The sequence below is a fragment of the Pyrus communis genome, unplaced genomic scaffold (genome assembly GCF_963583255.1).
Source record: "Pyrus communis unplaced genomic scaffold, drPyrComm1.1 SCAFFOLD_19, whole genome shotgun sequence".
Classification (NCBI taxonomy): Eukaryota; Viridiplantae; Streptophyta; class Magnoliopsida; order Rosales; family Rosaceae; genus Pyrus; species Pyrus communis.
In genome coordinates, this window is record NW_026908883.1 from 896,070 (window position 1) to 922,075 (window position 26,006).

At 37.7% G+C, this 26,006-nt stretch overlaps 1 pseudogene; it reads right to left on the reverse strand.

Moving 5' to 3' along the window:
- Window positions 1-633: 633 nt before the first annotated feature.
- LOC137724084 (uncharacterized) overlaps window positions 634-26,006 on the reverse strand; it is a 56,523-nt pseudogene continuing 31,150 nt past the window's right edge.

Sequence of the window (26,006 nt, forward strand, 5' to 3'; positions counted from 1 at the left end):
AGGTTGCTGCCTGAATGTGCTTTGTTGTTGGGGTTGTTGTGGCTCCCTCCATTTGAAATTTGGATGATCTCTCCAACCGGGATTGTATGTGTTAGAGAAAGGATCACTCCTTGGTTGGTTTTGGCTCCCATAACCCACGACATTGGCAGATTCCCACCCTCCGTTCTCAATCAATTAAGGGCACTTGTCCGTGAGATGTCCATTCATGGAGCACACGCCACAAACAGCCACACTTTGTACCTTTGGTATTTCAACCACCTGCGAAAGAAGAGAAGTAAGATTAGCCATTTGATTTTGAAGTTCGGAAATAGCACTTACCTCATTAACTTGTTGCTGCCGTGGTATGTCTCTTTAACCAACGCCTTTGTATTATTGAGCATTCAAAGCTCGGTTGGCAATGAGAGTTTTGGCGGCCATAGGTGTTTTGTCCACTAAAGCTCCACCCGCTGAGGCGTCTAGCATTTGACGTTCAATTGGTAGAAGCCCTTCGTAGAAATATTGAAGAAGAAGCTCCTCCTTCATTTGGTGCTGTGGACATGAAGCAACAAGGGTTTTAAAACGTTCATAATAAGTTGGAAATGATTCACCTTGATTTTGCTGAATGTCACTAATCCTTTTACGTAAAAGAATGACTCAAGAAGTTGGGAAAAACTTCTCCAAAAACGCCCTTTTCATACTCTCCCATGATATGACAGTTTCGGGGGCTAGTTCATACAACCAATCTTTAGCCTTTTCCAAGAGAGAAAAGGGAAAAGCCTTCATCTTCAAAATGCTCCCATCAACATTCACTGAGGTTATACTTGAGCAAACAACCTCGAACTCCTTCAAGTGTTTATTAGGATCTTCCATGGACAACCCATGGAACTTAGGAATATGGTGCAAGAAGCTGGACTTGAGTTCGAACTCGTCAGTCTTGTCTGGGGCTGCCCTTGGATATTGAATGCATAGAGGCATGGCATTATCCAATCCTGAAGCGGAAAGCTCCTTGATTGTTCGGTTGTCGGCTGCCGTAACTTGTTCTTCCTCAAAAACCCTTGCCGTGGCCTCCTCTCTCACTTGTATTTCATCCTCTTCAAGCTCAGGTGCAGGTTGAGGTGGTTGAGGCTCTTGTTGATTCTTCTTTCTTCCCAAGGCTCGCTCAAAATCGTCGTCAAAGTCTAAGATATGCGCATGAACCGGTTGAGAACTCCGAGTCATAAACTAGTGCCTAAAACAAGAAAACAAACAAGTCAGAAACTAAAACCAATAACACACGAAAATAACCAAAAAGAAATAGCAAGGGATTAGCAACGTTGCTAATCCCCGGCAACGGCGCCAAAATTTGATGCGAAAATTAACTTAACACACAAATTAACCCTCTTTTGACAATTGTAGCATATAAATAAGTAAGGATCGTTCTTAAACCGGGGATTAGGAGGGATTGCTAAACACTTTAAACTGACTCAAATAAATAAAACTAACCTTTAAAACACTTAACTCAACTTAAAAAAACTCAAAACAAGTTCACAAGACTCAAAATAAGCTAAAAACACTCAAAACTGCCTAAAAACACAAACGGGGCAGATTTTACTCTAAACACAAACTTGGACGAAACTTGGTTCTAACTTGACTCAAAACTCTTAAAAACTCAATCTAAAACATATTTGAACTAATTAGACACTCTAAAAAAATGGGGATTTGGTTTTGGACGAAAATCAAAGAAACAAAACAAGAAATTAAACTAGGCAGATTTGGACGAATTTGATGGAATTCAGTGGATGATGGAATAGCTAGGAGGTTTTTCTCCACACATGGCATGCTTGCATACGACACAATCTCCAGTTGCTTATTCAATGAATTATGAACCTCAACACCCCAAGTTAATTAGGTACACTTAAATTAACTCTCAAATTTCCCTTAGGTCATTGAATTGAATGGAATTAGCGCATTGCAATCAAATTATTCCTTAAAAGTTCTCTATATGAAAGCGCATAATAGAAAAACAATCAAATATCATTAGGTTCTATGGAAATCATAGGTGTTGATGAGGCATTCGTAACTATGAAAGCGCATGATACTTATGCCATGAATTTACTTAACATGATTGTGACCAACAATCTTAACTACTCATGAATATAAGTTCCCAACGATTAGGTGAAGTTTCCTTATACCCTAGCATCAGATTTATGCATGCAAATTAAGTGTGCACTCTCAATTCATATACATAAACAAGTTTTAATTCAAACAGATAAGTAAATTGAATTCACCATTCATGAAATCACAACTAAAAGCAATCAAATCATCATGCAAATATAGCCATGGTTTCGAAATTCCCCCTAGCCAAAAAGGGGATTAGTTCCTCATACTCGCAAAACAAAGATTATTGAATTTAAACATTGAAATCATAAGAAAGATTACACCTAAATGTTTCAGCAATTCCAGGATGAATTTGATGCACGACTAGGGCTTCTCTGCCTCCTCCTTGCTGCGGTACAAGGTGTGGGTGGTGGATTTGGGGGTTTTGAATGGTGTGTTCTTGTTTAGAGGGAAGAAGGATGGTTGATTATGGTGCTAGGGGTGCGGCAGGTGTGTATGGAGGTGTATGGAGTGGATGGAGGAAAGAGAATGGAGAATAGGGGTTGCGACAATAGGGTTTCTGAACAGCATAAAGGGTCGTGCGAATTTGTGGCTGATTTTATGTTTATATAGTCCTAGGGTTAACTAGATTAGGGTTACACTTAACAGATTTAGAGGATTAGGGCCCTAGGGTTCGGCAATAGGTGATCGAATCCACTTAGGAGGGGGTTTAGCCCACTTAGTTTCATACAAGGCTTGTGTAACCCAAATCCAAAAGGAATTAGGCCCTAGAAATCAGAATCCAAAAGGGATAGGGCCTAGAAAGGTGCGGCACACATGGGGAAAAGTGTGGAATGGCTTGCAAGGCAAGGCAAGGCCTTCTAGAAGGGATTAGGCGCCACCTTTGTTGGGTTTCTAGAAAGAATGAGCTTTGTGGCTGATTTGGGCCTTCTAGAAGAGGATGATTCTAGAAATAGGTTCTAGAATTATCTATTTAGGTCCCCTTGCAACTAGGATTAAGACATGATAAGGTTAGGATAGGATAAGATGAGATAAGGTTTGGATAATGTTTTGGATAGGGTTGGATAAGGTTTTGGATAGGGTTTCCTCTTTTGAGCTACTTCCTTATCCACATTGTCTTGAGCTTAGTTCCTTCATCTTCTCATCATATTTCTAGCCTCTTGAAGTCCAAATTTGTCCATCCATGTTGGCCCATATGCAAGCTATCCACATAGTGCCCAAAACTGCTCCAAAATGCATCAAAATGCACTTTCTTGGTACTTTAACCTTAGGACCTACAAACACACGAAATTGAGTTGAAATACGACATTAACTAAGAAATACTAGCACAAATGCACAAGAATAAGCTAGCTAAGTCGCCTAAATATGCTCCTATCATCTAACTAGTTAAAATCTGTTTTAGATTGTGTTTTCAAGTGTTTTGCATCAAGTTAGAACCAAAATTCGTCCAAATTTGTGTTTAGAGTCAAATCTGCCCAGTTTGTGTTTTTAGGCAGTTTTGAGTGTTTTTAGCTTATCTTGAGTTAAGTGTTTTGAAGTTTAGTTTAAGTTATTTGAGTCAGTTTAAAGTGTTTAGCAATCCCTCCTAATCCTCGGTTTAAGAACGATCCCTACTTACTCATATACTACAATTGTCAAAAGAGGGTTAATTTGTGTGTTAAGTTAATTTTTGCATCAAGAACGTAACTTACCGGGAAACAAACAAAGGCGAGAGTTAAAAAGTAACACTTTTTGCCCTATGTTGAAAATTTTGCTACGAATCAACTTGTCATGGAATGCCTTGGTCTTCTCCTTATAAATGCAAGCATTCTCATAAGCCTCAAGCCTAATCTCTTCAAGTTCATTAAATGGAAGCTTCCTATGAATTCCAGCCGCATCTATGTCTATGTTGAATGTTTTGATAGCCTAATGCACCTTGTGTTCTAATTCCATAGGAAGATGGCATGGTTTGCCATAGACAAGCCGAAATAGGGACATCCCAATGGATGTTTTGTAGGCCGTACGATATGCCCACAATGCATCCTCCAAACGCAAGCTCCAATCCTTTCTTGTTGGCCCAACGGTCTTGTCCAAAATCTGCTTGATTTCTTTATTAGAAACCTCGGCTTGGCCATTTGTTTGAGGGTGATAAGGTGTTTAAACCTTATGTGTGACATTATATTTCTTGAGCAGCGCCTCAATGGTGCAATTACAAAAATGAGACCCTCCATCACTTATGCGCACTCTAGGCATCCCAAATCTAGAGAAGATGTTAGTTTTGATGAAATCTGCAACCACTCTAGAATCATTAGTACAAGTGGCTTTTGCTTCCACCCATTTTGAGACATAATCAACCGCAAGCAAGATTTAAGTGAAGCCATATGAAGAAGGAAAAAGACGCATGAAATCAATGCCCCAAACATCAAAAATTTCAACATTGAACATTGGGGTTTGCGGCATTTGATCCCTTGCACCTATGTTGCCCATTCTTTGACAACGATCACAAGTCATACAAAAATTTCTAGCATCTTTAAAGATTGTAGGCCAATAAAATCCACATTCTAACACCTTAAGGGCTGTGCGTTGTGTGCCAAAATGACCCCCATATGCATAAGTGTAACAAAAAGTTAAAATTGAATTAAATTCACAATCATGCACACACCTATGAAGAATCTAATCAGAGCAATATTTCCACAAATATGGGTCATCCAACACATAAAACCGTGCATCCTTCTTGAGTTTATCACGTTGGTGTTTAGTTAGGGTGCTTGGAACTTGTTTAGACACCAAATAATTCACCAAATCTGCATACCATGGCTCACTTACCTTAATGGACAGCAATTGCTCACTAGGGAATGTCTCTTGGATGGGTAAGGCTCCTCATTGCACACTAAACGACTCAAGTGGTCAGCCACCACGTTTTCACTCCCTTTCTTGTCTCTAATTTCAATATCAAACTCTTGGAGAAGGAGCATCTAGCAACTTTGCCTTGGTTTGGCCTCCTTCTTGGTGAATAAGTACTTCAAAGCTGAATGATCAGAATAAACAACAACTTTAGTGCCAAGTAAATACGAACGAAACTTATCTAAAGCAAACATAACAGCAAGAAGTTCTTTTTCAGTGGTAGAGTAGTTCAATTGAGCGTCATTCAAGGTCTGGGATGCATAATAGATGACATGTGGTTGCTTGTTCTTCCTTTGGCCTAAAATAGCCCCTATTGCATAATCTAATGCATCATACATTAGCTCAAAAGGTATGCTCCAATCGGGTGGAACTATGATTGGTGCTGAGGTAAGCAAGTCTTTGAGGTGGTTGAATGCCTTCTCGCACTCCTTATTGAACTCGAAAAGGAGACGGCAAAAGGGTTGTGCAATCTTTGATAAATCGCCTATAGAATCCTGCATGTCCAAGAAAAGAATGAACCTGTCTCACCGAATTAGGAGAGGGTAAGTAGCGTACAAGATCTATTTTTGATTTATCAACCTCAATTCCTTTTTCAGAGATTATGTGACCCAAAACTATGCCTTGTTTTACCATGAAATGACATTTTTCCCAATTTAAAACAAGGTTAGTTTCAATGCATCTTTTCAAGATTAAAGTGAGATTATGCAAACAATCATCAAACGAGTCACCAAAAACACTAAAATCATCCATGAATACTTCAATAATCTTCTCAACATAATTGGAAAATATACTTACCATGCATCTTTGAAATGTGGTTGGTGCATTGCACAAACCAAATGGCATGCAACGATAAGCAAACGTACCAAATGGACAAGTAAAAGTAGTATTTTCTTGATCATCTGGAGCTATAACAATTTGATTATATCCCAAATAACCATCAAGAAAACAATAAAAAGAATGACCCGCTAACCTTTCAAGCATTTAATCAATGAATGGCAAAGGGAAGTGATCTTTCCTTGTGGTGGCATTAAGCTTCCTATAATCGATACAAACACTCCACACTCCAATGGCAGATTTCGAACCCTCCTTGGATGGCAGATTGCACAAGTCTTCTTCTCCTTCTGTCCTTGCTTGCGGCACTAGGGTGGTGTAGGGTGAATTGTGGTGTTTGATGGCTGAAAGTATGAATGAATGAATGAGTGAATGGATGATTTGAATGGTGCGTCATAGGGTTCTATTTATAGGACTTAAACCCTAGGGAAATCAGATTAGGGTGTGGTAGAAATTTGGTAGGAAAAGGTTTGCACAATCCTAGGGGAAAATGATTAGGATTCCACAGCAAAAATCAAGGAAGAAAGGAAAAGGATTGCAGATTCTAGGGCTTCTAGAAGAGGGAGAGGCGCCACTTTTGTAGGGATTCTAGAAACAATGTGTTTTGTGGCAGAAATTGGACTTCTAGAAGGTATAAGGGGTGCGGAACCTAATTAGGATCAGATAAGGTGTTCTAGAAAGAGTATTTAGGCAGATTTCTAGACCTAAAGGGACAAGAACACATGGCATAGGTGTAGGATATGAATTACAACTCTTAAACTTCCAAGGAATGGCATATATGCAGCACATAAGGGATTAGGCAGCACATAAGGGATTAGGCTTCTAGAATCTGTTTTATGTGTTTAAATATACATCTAATCCCATTTAAATAGCTAGAATTATGGCACAAACTGATTTGGATAAGATAAGATAGGACAGGGTAAGGTTGGATAAGATAAGGTAAGATAAGGTTGGATAAGGTTCCTTATTTCTTGCTATTTCCTTATCTTCTTTGCATTTGAACTTCTTTCTCCAGATTTGTAGCCTTTCCTAGCCTCCCTTGACTTCAATTTTGTCCATCAACTTTGCTCCATAGTTAAGTTATCCAATCCATGCCCAAAATTGCTCCAAATAGCTTCAAAATGCACTTTCTTGCTCCTTTTGCCATTAGGACCTATAAACATACGAAAGTAACTTAAAAGGCTTTAATAAGTAGTAATTAACTATCTAACTGCAAGGAAACAACATAGCTAAGTAGCATAAATATGCTTCTATCAAGGAGACGGCAAAGGGGTGATAGGAGCATATTTAGGCGACTTAGCTAGCTTATTCTTGTGCATTTGTGCTATTATTTCTTAGTTAATGTCGTATTACAACTCATTTTCGTGTGTTTGTAGGTCCAAAGGGTTAAAGTACCAAGAAAGTGCATTTTGGAGCAATTTTGGACACTATGTGGATAGCTTGCATATGGGCCAACATGGATGGATGAATTTGGAGTTCAAGAGGCTAGAAATATGATGAGAAGAGGAAGGAACTAAGCTCAAGACAAAGTGGATAAGAAAGTAGCTCAAAAGAGGAAACCCTATCCAAAACCTTATCTAAAACCTTATCCAACATTATCCAAAACCCTATCCAAAACCTTATCTCATTTTATCCTATCCTAACCTTATCATGTCTTAATCCTAGTTGCAAGGGGACCTAAATAGATATTTCTAGAACCTATTTCTAGAAGCATTCTCTTCTAGAAGCCCCAAATCAACCACAAAACTCATTCTTTCTAGAAACCCTATAAAGGTGGCACCTAATCCCTTCTAGAAGGCCTTGCCTTGCCTTGCAAGCCATTCCATCATTCCCTCCATGTGTGCCGCACCTCTCTAGGCCCTATCCCTTTTGGATTCTGATTTCTAGGGCCTCATTCCTTATGGATTTGGGTTACACAAATCCTTGTATGAAACTAAGTGGGCCAAACCCCCTCCTAGGTGGATTTGATCACCTATTGCCGAACCCTAGGGCCCTAATCCACTAAATCTGTTAAGTGTAACCCTAATCTAGTTAACCCTAGGACTATATAAACATAAAATCAGCCACAAATTCGCACCACCCCTTAGGCTATACAGAAAACACCTTGCCGCAAGCCCTATTCCCCATTCTTCATCCTCCATCCACTCCATAAACCTCCATACACAACCTGCCGCACCCTACCACCATACTCAGCCATCATTCATCATCCTAACCAAGAATACATCGTTCATAACCCCCAAAACAACCACCCACACCAAGTGCCACAGCAAGGAAGAGGAAAGGAGGCCTAGCCGTGCATGCCATTCAACCTGGAATTGCTGAAATGTTTAGGTGTAATCTTTCTTGTGTTTTCAATGTTTAATTTCAAGAATCTTTGCTTTGCGAGTATGAGGAACTAACCCCCTTTTGGCTAGGGGGAATTTCAAAACCATGGTTATATTTGCATTATGATTTGATTACTTCCAGTTATGATTTCATGAATGGTGAATTCAATTTACTTTTCTATTTGAATTAAAACTTGTTTATGTATATGAATTGAGAGTCCACGCTTAGTTTGCATGCATAAATGATGCGTGGTTTATACGCACACAAATTAAACCCTCTTTTTATCAATTGTAGTATAGGTGCAAGTAGGGATCGTTCTGGACCGGGGATTAGGAGGGATTGTTAATCACTTGGATTTGACTTAAAAACGTAAAAACATAATATAAAACACTAAACTAGACTCAAAGAATGTAAAACTAAACTTTAAAACACTAAAACAAATCAAAAGACTCAAAATGCTTTTAAAAACACAAACTAAAATGTTATACTAAACTCGAAGAATTCAAAACTAAAAATAAGAAAGATTAAGACTAAGACTTAAACGAAATATGGGGGGGATTGATTTTGGACGAATTTAAACTAAAATGGATAGATTGTAAAGAAAACAAATTGTAAATATGAAATTGACGGAAATGAATGGATGGTATGGCTAGCTAAGGGGTTCATCTCCATACATGTTACACTTGCATAATAAAATGATTTCCAATTGCACTTCAATAAACCATGAATTCTCAACACCCCGGGTTAATTAGGTCCGCTTAAATTAACCGTCAAGTTTTCCTTAAGTTAATGAATTGGATGATTGCATACGACAACCCAAAGCATTCCTCACAAGTTCCCTACATGAATTGCATAATAGAGAAACAAGCAAGAATCATTAAGCATCATGAAAACTATAAGTGTTGACGAGGCATTCGTTACTATGATTGCATGAAACTTATGCCAAGAATTCGTTTAACGCGATTGTTTATAAGCAACCTCCACTACTTGTGAATATAAGTTCATAACGATTAGGTGAAACTCACTTATATTCTAGCGTCATATTCATGCATGAAAATTAAGCGCGCATTCTTAATAAACATACATAAATAAGTTATCAATCAAACGGTTAAACAAATTGAATCCACAACTTATGAAACGCAATTAGAAGTAATCAAATCAAAATGCAAGCATAAACATATATTTCGAATCCCCCCCTAGCTAAAGGGGGGTTTAGTTCCTCATACAAAACAAAGAGAATTGAATTTAAACTTTGAAATCAAAGAAACACCTAAACATTCCAACAACTCACACTTGAATTGTATGAACGTTTAGGCCCTCTTATCTTCCTCGTTGTTGTAGCACAAGGTCTAAGGTGAGGTTTGGGGGATTATGGAAATGGATGAGGAGTGGTGTTTGGATTATAAGGGAATGGATGGGAAGCTCACGGCTAGGGAAGGGAGAATGTGTTTGTAATGTGTTGTGTATGAAATGAGATGTTTTTGAATGAATGAATGCAAGGGTATTTATAGGAGTAGTGGAGGGAACATATGGCTATGTCATTTGTAGGTGAAGTAGGTGGATGTTGTAGGTGAAGTAGGTGGATGTTGTAGGTGAAGTAAGTGGATGTTGTAGGTGAAGTAGGTGGATGTTGTAGGTGAAGTGGATGTTGTAGGTGAAGTAGGTGGATGTTGTAGGTGAAGTAGGTGGATGATATGTTAAGTGATAAGTGATAAGTGATATGATATGTGGTTATGATATGATAAGTGGTTAAGTGGTGATGATAAGTGATAAGTGATTAAGTGATATGATATGTGGTGATGATAAGTGATAAGTGCATGTGGGTTAACTAATGAAGGAAATGCATGTGCAATGACAATGTGTTAGAATGGATGTGTGTTATGCATGGCATGATTGGGATTAGGAAAGGTTTAAATGTCCTAAAACTAAAGAGAACAAGGTTCCAACACTTTGGCTCCAATTAGGTCTTCAATTTCGTCCAACACTTTGGCTTCAAGCATAAGCTATCCGTCCTTAGCCCAAAAGTGCTCCAAAAGTTTCCAAAATGCATCTTTTTGCTCCTTTAGCCCTTTGGACCTATAAACACACGAAAATAGCTTAAAGTACTAAAATAACTAAAGAAACATAACGTAAATGTACGAGAACAAGCCATTTAAGTCGCATAAATATGCTCCTATCAAATACCCCCACACTTAGCTTTTGCTAGTCCTCGAGCAAAACAGAAAAACAAAACAAAAAGAACAAAACACAACCTACACCTTCCAACAATCGTATCAGGGACTTCCAATGCACATGACAAGTTAAAAATCATTATTCTCACAGATTTGAGCCATCTTTACACTTAAGTACATTCTTAATCATAGTCACCACATACTAGTTCACAATTAAGCAATTAAAACACATTTCAAATGTAGTAACATGCCTTTAGAGAATTCCCTCAATTTCTTACTAGATGTACTCTCATTTTTCACACAGATTTTCTGACTACACACCCTACACTAGGTATATGTGAGAAGATTGATGTAAACATGTAGACGAACACTCACATATGTTATAATAAGGAAAACATTTTCTGGAGTTAATAAGCATGTTTAGATATGATCTCATGAATGGAATGCTACTACTTAGACGCGAGAACCAGTGACACCATAAGCTCATACCAAGTTCAAACTCCACAATTGAAATACATAACACTCAATATAGAAGTCAAAGGGTAGTAACGGGGCTAGGGTATTGGCTAACAATGAAAGGTGAAGGATAAAAAAACATTCTTAAAGCAATAGTGAGCAAAGTATTGAATTAGGCACTTAGAATTCCCTTAAGAACGCAGAAGTCAACTTTGAACACCCAAGGGAAAATCACACAAAACTTAGGGCCATATTCAACTTTTTGGACCCTTTCTTCAACCATCAACGCTCGTGAGTTCATTCTTACTTATCTTCAACCATCAACTTTTTTTTTTTTTTTTTTTTTTTTTTTCTTTTCTTCTTTTTCTTTTGAATCTCAAAACATACATATAAACGTAAGAACAAACTTTTACTCCCCCACACTCATTTTCTTGCATAATGTAACTCAAAAGGAATTCATTTAAGTCATGCTCACTAAACTTTAAGAACAAGGGTATAGGAAAGTCCTACTCTAAGCTAGGTAAGGGGTGATGTGGGTAAACAAGGAATAAAGGCAAAACGAGGCTCAACGGGGTTAAAACTTACAACATATACGAAGTATGGGAAGTAAGGCTATTTGGCTATGGTGGTGGTCACTACACAACTTCTTCTTGAATATGTGTTATGCAAATCAATAACATGCTTTGAATGAAATGGGCATGAGTTCTAGCATTTGGAACTATATGATGAAACGCCTTCTAAGTAGTAACCAAGCAAAGAATAATGAGATCATGCAACGACTTTAGAAAACAAGAAATCACAGATTATACTCTCCAAAGAACGTTATAGGCTCAAGTCTCTCAGGGTTGTAGCGTTTGTTTGAGTTCCTTCCTTCAAGCATGTTACAAAAACGAATTTTTTTCTTTTATGATTGCATGTGAAGTCATACATTATAACCATAACCAAGCATATACCAAGAGTAAATCAAACTTTTCTCTATGTTTATAACTCTTTCTAACCGTCATGCAATTATAAACCACATCCTTATCATTGTGTTGGAAGGTACCCTAAGACACAAACACACAAAAACGACTCTTAAAACAACTCTTTTTGGGTTTTTCAAAACAATTTTTCAAATTTTTATGGGATTTTCGAATTATAAAACAAAACACACTAAAACACTCTAAAACAACTTAAAAACACCTTAAAACAGCAAGGAACAACATTTGAAGTTATGGGTGATAAAATCCCACGAATTTGCATTAAATATACTTTAGTTACCCCCCCACACTTAAATCAAACATTGTCCTCAATGTTTTAAGCATAGATTCACACAAAACATAAGTAAACACACAAAAAGCAACTAAACATATTAAACATGGCATAATGTAATTAACAAAGAGAAGAGTTTAGGGACGCAAATCTGGTTATGGAGTGTAAATTCCATCTTCTCTTTGTTGATTGCATTGAGGCTTGATCTTGATGATTCCACAGGCTTACTCTCGAACTGGTTTCCGCCCATCATTGATTTTCCTTTGTGCTACTTCTTGAACTGGGCAGCAGGATGGTTCTTTTGGTCTCCCCCGAAGGTCTGAGCTTACCCTTTTGGTCTGTTTCTTTGTTCAATCTTTCCAATTCGTATTGAAAAGGGTTGGAGGATAACTCAGCCTATGTTTGTCTCCACATGCTTCAATGTATCATTTTCACTTGCCTTACTCGCTCCCCTTTGCAGAAGTGGTCCCTTCTCCGGAAGTGTATCAACCGTTGAAGATGACTACTCGAGAGCAACGCTAGGTAAGCAATCAGGAATAGATTCCAGGCAGTTGGCTCCAGATCGGAAGATTGACTCCAAGTGCCGGCTGATTGCTTCTTTTACTTTGCCATGCGAGTAAGAACAAGGACAAAGAAAAAGACAGGGAAAGAGCATGATATGAGATACTTTTGCTTTTGACCTTGATGATATGAGATACCTTTGCTTTGAAGAAGCGGTGAATGAATCAGCACATGCTTCAATCCGCCGTTTCCTCCTGGGTCATATGTTCTCCAGGCATCTGGTATCATCTTTGGGGAAGAAGAAAGAATTGAGTATTTTGAAAGGCTTTGCTGGGAGTGCGCCCTCAGAGGTGAGGGAGAGTTGGGCATTTTCTTCAGGTTTTCCCTGCCATAAAAGACGAAGGTCGACATATATAGAGATAATATCAAGTGGTGGTACTTTTTACCCTTGTCGACAAACGTTTTGATCCCGCAATTCCGGCTTTTTGAAATAGTGGCGCCTCTTCGATCTTTGAATACGCCTCTTCGATTTCTGAGCAGGCGCCCCTTCGATTTCTGAACGACGCCCCTTCTCTTTCTGAACGACACGTGGTAGTGCAGATGCGGCTCCTTTTGACAAAGCTGCACGCGTTTTCTGAAAAGCAGAGAAAGCGTCGCCGAACTTTGCGCTTGTCGGCTAAAGACGTGTAGTTGCAATGATGGCCTCCACGTGTTTTCAGCTTTGTCAGAAATCTTTTGACAAAGTTGAACGCGTTTTCTGAAAAGCCGAGGGAGCGTCGCCTAACTTACGCCGGAAAATCCGGCTCTTTGAATCGGTGGACGCGTCGCCTTGGCATTTATAGAGCTATCGATCACCGCCAACATACACACTCTGAAGATTTCCCATTCCTGAAACTCGACTCCGGCCCTTTGTGAAATTTTTAACTCCATCCACCCCTTCTCTTTGAACACTTTTGAAAAAAATGGCAAACTCATCGAACCTTAGCTTAGATTTGAGTCTCAGCAGCGATCCGGTTGCGCCCCGTCAAGGTAATGTATGGCGCCCTTCTTTTTTATCTTCTAACGGTCCTCTTTCAGGTGAAGACTCTGTGATGCAGGACGCCACAACAGCTACAATAGTAGCTAAAAACCTCCTCACTCCAAAAGATAGTAGGCTGCTGTCAGGACGGTCCGATGAGTTGGCCGTTCAAGAGTCCCTCGCACTTAGTGTTCAGTGTGCGAGCTCTGTGTCCAACATGGGCCTACGCCTGCTTGCCCGCTCCCGTCAGGTGGAATCGTTGATGGCAGAGGTGGAAAGACTTAAGCAAGAGATCCAGCAGCTTAAGTACGAGAATAGAAGTTTGCATGTGCTTGCAAATAACTATTCGTCGGGGATGAAGAGGAAGCTTGATGAGCTGCAAGAATCTGAGGGTCGAATTCACAGTGACCGTCAAAGGCTTGCGTCTTATCTCCAGAGGCACCTTTTTCCTGGGTCATCCAGCGCTTGGCCAAGTATTGAGGCCTGGAATGCTCTAGCTCCGATGCCTCCCGCTCCGATGCCTTCCGCTTCGATGCCTCCCGCTTCTATGCCTCCCGCTTCTGCGCCTTCCGCTTCTGCGCCTCGTAGTGGGACTTCACGCAAACAACCTTTGTGAAGCTCCACCTTTCTCCATGTTTAGTATCTTTCTTTTTTTCTTTTTCTTTTTTTTATTTTTTATTTTTTATTTTTTATTTTTTTTTATTAACATAAATAAAATCAAACGGCATGGAATTGGTCCTTGAATGGAAGGTGATACTTGAAGTGAACCGGCATTGGTTTGAATTCTAGTGTAGGTGCCTGATTCAAAAAAAATAGCAAGTTAGTATAAAATCTAATGGAATTTGGAAAAAAATACTTACTTGTTTTGTCCGACAAGAACTCAATGACAAATACCACTCCTTTGAAAGTTTCAGGGATATTGGACTTGGCCAGATTGCAAGTGATGGTTATTACTTGTCCAATGTCATCAAATTTAACTTCTTTGGATTTTGTGGTTTCAAGAACGTCCTCTTTGATGGATTCATGACATTCCCTACTTGTCACCTTTGGAAGGGCTTCCAAGATGTCTTTTTCACCTTCTTCTTCCTTGGAAGTCATGAATCTGCAAGGAATAGGGTTAAAAATAATGAAATTTGGAACAACCATACCTGTATTAGATGGCATAGGAGCAATAGGAGCCTCCGGTAAAGGTGTTTCCACCCTTTCCGTGGGTTGGGTGTATTCCTCTTCCTTGTGATTTGATTTTGATGGTTGAGGGTCCGTTCCAACCTCCTTGTCACTTCTCAACATGATTTCCTTGGCAGTTTCAAAATCTCTCTTCTGATTTGCAATGGTTGAACTAGGGAGTTCGCCTTGGTCGCAAAATTGTCCTTCGAACTCCGTTATCTGCCCGATTTGCTTTTCCAGAGTAGTAAGTAATTGAAAAATCGTATCATTATCATTTGAATTACCTACATTACTTTGGGCAGGTTGTGGTGGCTGCATAGGCGTTGAATAGAACTCCTCATACGGCTGCCAATATCCTTCTTGTTGAGCCTCATTGTCTTGATTTTGTAAGCCCTGCACCAAACAAATTAATTCATCAAGCTTTTGGTTATAATTTATTGACGAACTTAAATTTGGTTGGGCATATTGAATATGAGGTTGTGGTGGCTGCCAATATCCTCCTTGTTGAGCATTTTGAGGTTCCCACCACATAGAGTTTGAATGATCACTCCAATCCGAATTGTAAGTATTGGAAAACACGTTATTCCTTGATTGAAGATTAAATATATCAACTCTTTGCATTTGGGACCTTTCCATGAGTTGTGACAAAAGAGAAGCATTATTAAGTGCCATCTTGTTCTTAACAAACAAAACACAAATAAAAAAAAACTAAATCTAAAAGACAATACAGAAACAAACAATCCAAGGGATTAGCAAATTTTCTAATCCCCAGCAACGGCGCCAAAATTTGATGCGTGGTTTATACGCACACAAATTAAACCCTCTTTTTATCAATTGTAGTATAGGTGCAAGTAGGGATCGTTCTGGACCGGGGATTAGGAGGGATTGTTAATCACTTGGATTTGACTTAAAAACGTAAAAACATAATATAAAACACTAAACTAGACTCAAAGAATGTAAAACTAAACTTTAAAACACTAAAACAAATCAAAAGACTCAAAATGCTTTTAAAAACACAAACTAAAATGTTATACTAAACTCGAAGAATTCAAAACTAAAAATAAGAAAGATTAAGACTAAGACTTAAACGAAATATGGGGGGGATTGATTTTGGACGAATTTAAACTAAAATGGATAGATTGTAAAGAAAACAAATTGTAAATATGAAATTGACGGAAATGAATGGATGGTATGGCTAGCTAAGGGGTTCATCTCCATACATGTTACACTTGCATAATAAAATGATTTCCAATTGCACTTCAATAAACCATGAATTCTCAACACCCCGGGTTAATTAGGTCCGCTTAAATTAACCGTCAAGTTTTCCTTAAGTTAATGAATTGGATGATTGCATACGACAACCCAAAGCATTCCTCACAAGTTCCCTACATGAATTGCATAATAGAGAAACAAGCAAGAATCATTAAGCATCATGAAAACTATAAGTGTTGACGAGGCATTCGTTACTATGATTGCATGAAACTTATGCCAAGAATTCGTTTAACGCGATTGTTTATAAGCAACCTCCACTACTTGTGAATATAAGTTCATAACGATTAGGTGAAACTCACTTATATTCTAGCGTCATATTCATGCATGAAAATTAAGCGCGCATTCTTAATAAACATACATAAATAAGTTATCAATCAAACGGTTAAACAAATTGAATCCACAACTTATGAAACGCAATTAGAAGTAATCAAATCAAAATGCAAGCATAAACATATATTTCGAATCCCCCCCTAGCTAAAGGGGGGTTTAGTTCCTCATACAAAACAAAGAGAATTGAATTTAAACTTTGAAATCAAAGAAACACCTAAACATTCCAACAACTCACACTTGAATTGTATGAACGTTTAGGCCCTCTTATCTTCCTCGTTGTTGTAGCACAAGGTCTAAGGTGAGGTTTGGGGGATTATGGAAATGGATGAGGAGTGGTGTTTGGATTATAAGGGAATGGATGGGAAGCTCACGGCTAGGGAAGGGAGAATGTGTTTGTAATGTGTTGTGTATGAAATGAGATGTTTTTGAATGAATGAATGCAAGGGTATTTATAGGAGTAGTGGAGGGAACATATGGCTATGTCATTTGTAGGTGAAGTAGGTGGATGTTGTAGGTGAAGTAGGTGGATGTTGTAGGTGAAGTAAGTGGATGTTGTAGGTGAAGTAGGTGGATGTTGTAGGTGAAGTGGATGTTGTAGGTGAAGTAGGTGGATGTTGTAGGTGAAGTAGGTGGATGATATGTTAAGTGATAAGTGATAAGTGATATGATATGTGGTTATGATATGATAAGTGGTTAAGTGGTGATGATAAGTGATAAGTGATTAAGTGATATGATATGTGGTGATGATAAGTGATAAGTGCATGTGGGTTAACTAATGAAGGAAATGCATGTGCAATGACAATGTGTTAGAATGGATGTGTGTTATGCATGGCATGATTGGGATTAGGAAAGGTTTAAATGTCCTAAAACTAAAGAGAACAAGGTTCCAACACTTTGGCTCCAATTAGGTCTTCAATTTCGTCCAACACTTTGGCTTCAAGCATAAGCTATCCGTCCTTAGCCCAAAAGTGCTCCAAAAGTTTCCAAAATGCATCTTTTTGCTCCTTTAGCCCTTTGGACCTATAAACACACGAAAATAGCTTAAAGTACTAAAATAACTAAAGAAACATAACGTAAATGTACGAGAACAAGCCATTTAAGTCGCATAAATATGCTCCTATCAATAAATCTGATGCTAGGATATAAGGAAACTTCACCTAATCGTGGGGAACTGATGCGAAATATATAAGCACACAAATTAAAACCCTCTTTTGACAATTGTAGTATATGTATAAGTAGGGATCGTTCTAAACCGGGGATTAGGAGGGATTGCTAAATCACTTGAAAACTGACTCAAAAACGTAAAACAAAGGTTAAAACACTAAACTAGACTCAAAGAATGCAAAAATAAACACTAAAACACTAAAACAAACCAAAAGACTCAAAACAACAACAAAACACTCAAAACTACCTTAAAAACACAATCTGGGCAGTTTTGAACACCTAACACTAATTTGGACGAATTTGGGTTATAACTTAAATCAAAACACTTAGAAACACAAACTAAGACACTTTCTAACTAAATTGAAACAATAAAGTAAAGGGGGATGTAGTTTTGACGAAATTAAAACAAAGAAAACAGATTGTAATGAAAACAGATTGTAAAAACGAATTTGATGAAAATATGGTTGGAATGCTAGCTAGAAGGTTCTTCTCCACACATGTCACACTTGCATACAAGATGATTTTCAGTTGGTCTTTCAATGAATCATGAAACTCAACACCCCGGGTTAATTAGGTTCGCTTAAATTGACCTTCAAGTTCTCCTTAAGTTAATGAATTGGATAGGAAAGCGCATACAACAATTCAAAACATTCTCCAAAAGTCCTTTACGTGAAAAGCACAATAAAGATACAATCAAAGATCATTAAGCAACATGAAAACTATAAGTGTTGACGAGGCATTCGTTACTATGATGAGCATGAAACTAGTGCCAAGAATTCATTTAACGCGATCGTTTATAAGCGACCTCCACTACTTGTGAATATAAGTTTGTAACTATTAGGTGAAACTCCCTTATATTCTAGCATCATATTCATGCATGAAAACTAAACGTGCACTCTCAATCAAGCAGTTAAACAAATTGAATCCACAACTCATGAAATTCCAACTGAAAGTAATCAATTTATATTGCAAGCATATACATGGTTTTGAATCACCCCCTAGCTAACAAGGGGTTTAGCCTCTCATGTTCACAGAAAAAGAAACAAAATTGAAATTAAACATAGAGAACAAAAGATTGATTACACCTAGAACGCCCAACGATTCCACTTTGAATTTCTGCACGTTCAAGCTCCTCTTTCTTCTTCTCCTTGCTGCGGCACAGAGGTCTTAGGGTGATTTTGGATGTGATTTTGGTTTAGGAAGAGATTTAGGATGGTAAAGGGTTGCGGCAGAGAGGTGGAAGGTGGCTGCAATGGTGTGTAAGTGTATGGAGGTGTAGAATGGTGGCTGGAATGGATGGAAGGTTGCGGATTGAAGGTGGAAGAATGATGGTGGCTGGGGCAATGTATGGAATGATGAAAGAATGATCCTAGGGTGCGGCTTAAGTCCAAGTATTAAAAGGGTTTTCAGAAATTAAAACCCTAACTTATTTTGGTTAACTAAAATTAAGTCAAAGGCTTCTAGAATTAGGAAATCAAATTAGAAACTAAAAGGAAATTGGCTAAAATATGCGGCTAGGGTTTTATTTGAAAGGGGAATGTGTTTAAGTGTAGAAAATAGGAAATAAGGACCCCCCTTGCACGGCAAGGGAAAAGGAAAGGTTAAGAGGTGCGGCTTAATGCTTTAGGAAAGGTGAAGTGTCCTAAAACTGAAGGGAAAAGGGGTCCCTTACACGGCAAGGGATGAAGAGAAAGGGAAAGGGTGCGGCAAAGGTCCCTAAAGGGTCTAGGGCCTTTGTTTTGTGTCCTAAAGTGCATACGAGGCCTTCAAAGTGGCTGGAAAATAAGGACTTTTAAGATTAGGAAAGGTTACCAAAATGGGAAACCTTGGCTTAACTTTCCTACTTCAAGTAGGAATCCTTGTTGGAGTAGGAATCCTTGTTCTTCTAGGAATCCTCATGTGAGTAGGAATCCATCTTCAATTAGGAATTCATATTTCTTCAAGTCTTCAACTCATTCATTCCTCTTTTGCTCCAAAAGACTCCAATTTGCATCTTCTTGCACACTTTGGCTTTATAATCTGAAAACACACAAAAGTGACTTTAAACACTAAAATAACTAAGGAAACACAACATAAATGCACGAGAACAAGCCAATTAAGTCGCATAAATATGCTCCTATCAGGAACTTATATTCATAAGTAGTAAAGATTGTTGGTCACAATCATGTTAAGTAAATTCTTGGCATAAGTATCATGCGCTTTCATAGTTACGAATGCCTCGTCAACACATATGATTTCCATAGAATCTAATGATCTTTGATTGTTTTTCTAGTATGCGCTTTCATATAGAGAACTTTTGAGGAATAATTTGATTGCAATGTGCTAATTCCATTCAATTCAATGACCTAAGGGAAATCTGAGAGTTAATTTAAGCGTACCTAATTAACTTGGGGTGGTGAGGTTCATGATTCATTGAATAAGCAATTGGAGATTGTTTTGTATGCAAGTATGTCATGTGTGGAGAAAAACCTCCTAGCTAGCCCATCATCCACTTAATACCATCAAATTCGTCCAAATTTGTCTTGTTTTAAATTCTTGTTTTGTTGATTTTATTTTCGTCCAAACCCTAATCCCCCTTTATGTTAGAGTGTCTGAATAGTTAGAATATGTTCTAGATTGTGTTTCCAAGAGTTTTGAGTCAAGTTAGAACCAATTTTCGTCCAATTTTGTGTTTAGAGTCAAATCTGCCCAGGTTGTGTTTTTTAGGCAGTTTTGAGTGTTTTCAGCTTATTGTAAGTCTTGTGAACTTGTTTTGAGTCTTTTGAGTTGAGTTAAGTGTTTAAAAGCTTTGTTTTATTTATTTGAGTCAGTTTAAAGTGTTTAGCAATCCCTCCTAATCCCTGGTTTAAGAACGATCCCTACTTATTTATATGCTACAATTGTCAAAAGAGGGTTAATTTGTGTGTTAAGTTAAGGGGTTGTGCAATCTTTTATAAATCTCCTATAGAATCCTGCATGTCCAAGAAAAGAATGAACCTTTCTCATCGAAGTAGGAGAGGATAAGTAGCGTACAAGATCTATTTTTGATTTATCAACCTCAATTCCTTTTTCAGAGATTATATGACCCAAAACTATGCCTTGTTTTACCATGAATTGACATTTTTCCCAATTTAAAACAAGGTTAGTTTCAATGCATCTTTTCAAGATTAAAGTGAGATTATGCAAACAATCATCAAACGAGTCACCAAAAACACTAAAATCATCCATGAATACTTCAATAATCTTCTCAACATAATCAGAAATATGTTCTACAACATCCTTTCTAGAGGCCCTATACCTGATCCGAATGCCGCAGGTTCTTAACCTTTTCCTTCTTGGTTTCTGCCAAACCCTAGTCCTTTTCCCATTGGATTATGCAATCCTTTTCCTTCAGAAATTGTGCAAGACCTAGCCTATAAATACAAGCCTTTGCCGCAGGTTTTAATCATCCATTCATGATGTGAAAATTAACTTGAAACACAAATTAAAACCTATTTGTGACAATTGTAGTACATATGCAAGTAGGGATTGTTCTAGACCGGGGATTAACTAGGGATGCTAATCAACACAAATAAGACTCAAAAACACCAAACTAGACTCTATAGACTCAAAACTAACTTAAATACTCAAAACAGCAACACATAATCAAAAAGGCTCAATTTTAGACCTAACAAGTGATTTTGACGAAAATAAAACTTAACTTGACTCAAAAGCCTAAACGAAAACAGATTTTGACTCAAATAACAAGACTAAATGAAAGGGTGACTATTTTTGACGAATTTAAAACTTAAAACAGAAACTTTGCATAAACACTATGTAAAAACGAATTTGGGTAAATTAAATGGGTGAAAGGCTAGTTAGAGGGTCCTTCTCCACACATGACATATGCATACAAACCAATTTCCAATTATTATTCCTTTGGACTATGAATGATAATGCCCCAAATTAACCGTGATAGCACAAATTAATTTTCAGATTTTCCTTAATTCATTGAATTGGATGGGATACACATCACAACCAAAGTATCCTTCTCAAGTTCCCTAACTATGAAAAGCATGATAGAAAATCATATCAAAGGTCATTAAGTTCTTTGAAAACCATAAGCATTGACAAGGCATTTGTAACTATGAATAGCATGATACTCATACCAAGGATTTACTTAACACAATCATGACTAGTGACATCCACTACTTGTGAATATAAGTTCATAATGATTAGGTGAAACTTCCTTATACTCTAGCATCAAATTCATGCATGCAAATTAAGTGTCGACCCTCAACCAACATACATAAACAAGTTTTAATAACGCAGATAAGCAAATCACATTCAAGGCTTAAGAAACAATAACTGGATGTAATCAATTCATATAAAACATATAATCATAGCTTCGAATTCACCTCTAACTAAAAAGAAATTAGTTCCACATGTTCATCATAATTGAAAACCAAATTAACATAAAATTGAACTAAAACTAAGGATAGAAAGAACCAAGAAAATGCTCCACACTCCAATGGCATGCACGGCACTCCCTTGGATGGCAGATTGCACAAGTCCTCTTCTCCTTCCTTCCTTGCTTGCGGCACTAGGGTGATGTGGTGTGAATTATGGTGTTTGATGGCTGAATGTATGAATGAATGAATGAATGAGTGAATTGATGATTTAAAACCTGCGGCAAAGGCTTGTATTTATAGGCTAGGTCTTGCACAATTTCTGAAGGAAAAGGATTGCACAATCCTAAAGGAAAAAGGTTATGGTTTGGCAGAAACCAACGGGGAAAGGGATAAGGAATACACGGCAGGGATTTGGGGTTTCTAAAGGGAATAGGTGCGGCACCTTTTTAGGAGGAAGATAGGGCTTCTAAAAAGAATGTTTTAGAGCAGATCTCTGGACCTAAAGGAACAAGGACACACGGCATAGGTGTAGAATAGGGATTACAACTCCTAAACCCCCAAGGAATGGCATATATGCAGCGCATAAGGGATTAGGCTTCTAGAATATGATTTATGTGTTTAAATGTATAACTCATCCCTTCTAAATAGCTAAAATTAAGGCACAAACTGATTTGGATAAGATAAGATAGGATAAGGCTAGATTTAGGAAAGGATAAGGTTGGTTAGGATAAGATAAGATAAGGTTGGATAATGTTCCTTATTTCTTGCTCTTTCCTTATCTTCTTTGTATTTGAACTTGTTTCTCCAGATTTGTAGCATTTCCTAGCGTCTCTTGACTTCAATTTCATCCATCCACCTTGCTCCTGTCCTAAGCTATCCAATTGATGCCCAAAATTGCTCCAAATGGCTCCAAAAAGCACTTTCTTGCTCCTTTTGCCATTAAGACCTACAAACATACGAAAATAGCTTAAAAGACTATAATAAGTAGTAATTAACTAACTAAATGCAAGGAAACAACATAACTAAGTAGCATAAATATGCTCCTATCAAATTCCCCCGCACTTAGCTTTTGCTAGTCCTCGAGCAAAACGAAATAAACAAAACACAATCTAAACCTTCCAATAGCTACCTCAGGGATTTCCAATGCAACATGACATATTAAAGATCACCACTCACTTGGATTTTAGTTATCCCTACTCTTGAGCGTACACTTAACCGTACTCACCACTTACTAGCTCGCATTTAATCAACTAAAACAACATTTTGAATGTAGTAACATGTCTTAGAGAATCCCTCAATTCCTCACTAGATATACTCTCTATTTTCACACAGATTTTTTTACTACACTCCCTACACTAAGTATATGTGAGAAGATTGATGTAAACATGTAGACGAATACTCACATATGTATAATCAAAGAAGGCACTTTCTGGAATTATTAACATGTATTGATCTCATGAATGGAATGCCACTACTTAGACGTGAGAACCAGGGATACCATATGCTCAAACCAATTTAAAACTCTACATATTGAAACACATAACAATCAAGATAGAAGTATAATGGTTGTAACGGGGCTAAGGTATTGGCTAACAAAGAAAGGTAAGGATGAACAAAAGTTTTTAAAGCAATAGTTGGCAAAGTAATGAGATAAACACTTAGAATTCACTTTTGAATGCAGAAATCAACTTTGAACACCAAAGGAAGATTCACACAATACTTAGGGCCAGATTCAAACTTTTGGACCCTTTCTTCAACAATCAACACTTGTGAGTTCATTCTCACTTATTTTCAACTCTTTTTCTTTCTTTTTCACGTTTTTTTTTTCATGCCCTATTCTTTTTCTTTGGCACACTACATGTACAACCTCATAGAATTCCTACGAAAATCCTTCCCCCACACTTGTTTTTTCTGCAAATTTGTAGAACCAAAGGAATGCCCTCTAAGTCATGCTTTACTATTCTTTAAGAATATGGGTATGGATAGTCCTATTCTAGGCTAGGTAAGGATAATGTGGTTAACAAAGAAAATAGGCTAAGGCTCTGTTTTAACAAAACAACTTCATCTTGTTTTATGTTATGCACTCAATTTTATGCTTTGAATGAAACGAGCATGAGTTCTAGTATTTGGAACTATAGTGATGAAACGCATTCTAAGTAGCAACCAAGCAAAGAAATAATGAGATCATGCAATGACTTTAGAAAACAAGAAATCAAGATTGATAACTCTCCAAATAAAGTTTAGGCTCAAATCTCTCCGGGTTGTAGCATTGGTTTGAGTTTCTTCCTTCAAGCATGTTACAAAAACTAATTTTTTCCTTTTTGATTACATGTGAATTCGTAAATGTCAACTACAACTAAGCATAAACCAAAGAGCATATCAAACTTCCACCCATGTTTGTAACTTTCTTTAATAGTCATGCAATTAAAAACCAAATCCTCATCATTGTGTTGGAAGGTACCCTAAAACACAAACAAACAAACAAAAACAACTCTAAAACAACTATTTTTGGGTTTTTCAAAACTTTTTTTCGAATTTTTTTCAAAATTTTCATATTTTCTGTTTAAGACACATAAAAGCACTTCAAAACACACTAAAAACACTTAAAAATAGTGAGTAACAACATTAGAAGTGATAGGTGATAAAATCCCACGAAAATCAACGAAAAATCATTTGTTCCCCCCCGCCCCCCCAAAACACTTAAACCAAACATTGTCCTCCATGTTTTAAGCATAGACTTCACAAACAACCAACCAAATAACACAACTAACAGACATGACAAACATGGCAAAGTAAAAGCAATAAAGAGTAGGGTTTAGGGACGCAAATCTGGTTGTGGAGTGTTGGAGCTTCCTAGTTCTTCTTTATTTGTGTGGGTTGCCTCCCAAGAAGCACTTGCTTTAACGTCTTCCAACCGGACGATACTTCCTCTTAAGCTTCATTGGAGCCCACGGTATGGAGGGGTATCTCCTCCACTACATGCTCCTTAAAGTGGTCATAGTATGGCTTCAACCGACGTCCATTGACTTTGAATTCGTTTTTGGTCTTTAAACTATGAATTTGAACTGCACCATAAGGAAAGACATTAGTAATAACAAAAGGACCAATCCACTTAGAACGTAACTTACCGGGAAACAATCGAAGGTGAGAATTGAAGAGTAACACTTTCTGCCTAATTGAGAATGTCTTGCTACGAATCATCTTGTCATAGAATGCCTTTGTTTTCTCCTTGTAAATTCGAGCATTCTCATAATCTTCATTCCTTATTTCCTCAAGCTCATTCAATTGAAGCTTCCTATGGATTCCAGAGGCATCAATGTCTATATTGAAAGTTTTGACGGCCCAATGTGCTTTATGCTCCAATTCAACGGGAAGATGACATGGTTTCCCATAGATAAGCCGAAATAAGGACATCCCAATTGGTGTTTTGTAGGACGTACGATATACCCACAATGCATCATTCAAATGCAAGCTCCAATCCTTCCGATTTGGCCCAATGGTTTTCTCCAAAATCCGTTTGACTTCGCGATTAGAAACTTCGGCTTGCCCACTTGTTTGAGGATGATAAGGTGTTGTCACCTTATGTGTGACATTATACTTCTTGAGCAACGCCTCAATGGTTCGATTGCAAAAATGGGAGCCCCCATCACTTATAAGAACCCTTGGCATTCCAAATCTTGCAAATATGTTAGTTTTCACAAATTCTGCAACCACTTTAGAATCATTAATACAGGTGGCTTATGCTTCCACCCATTTCGAAACATAATCAACCGCAAGTAAAATATAAACAAAACCATGGGATGAAGGAAAAGGACCCATAAAATCAATACCCCAAACATCAAAAATTTCAACCACAAAGTAGGTGTCTGCGGCATTTGGTCTTTTGAACCAATGTTTCTGGTTCTTAGACAACGATCACATGTTATGCAAAAAGTTCTAGCATCCTTAAAGATAATAGGTCAATAAAAACCACATTCAAGTACTTTACGTGCAGTCATTTGAGTGCCAAAGTGACCTCCACATGCATAAGTGTGACAAAAAGTTAAAATTGAATTAAACTCTGACTCACGCACATCAGCGCAATATTTCCACAAACAAGGATCATCCCATACATAAAACTGAGCCTCCTTTTTAAGTTTATCACGTTGGTGCTTATTTAGGTTGCTTGGTACTTGTTTAGACACCAAATAA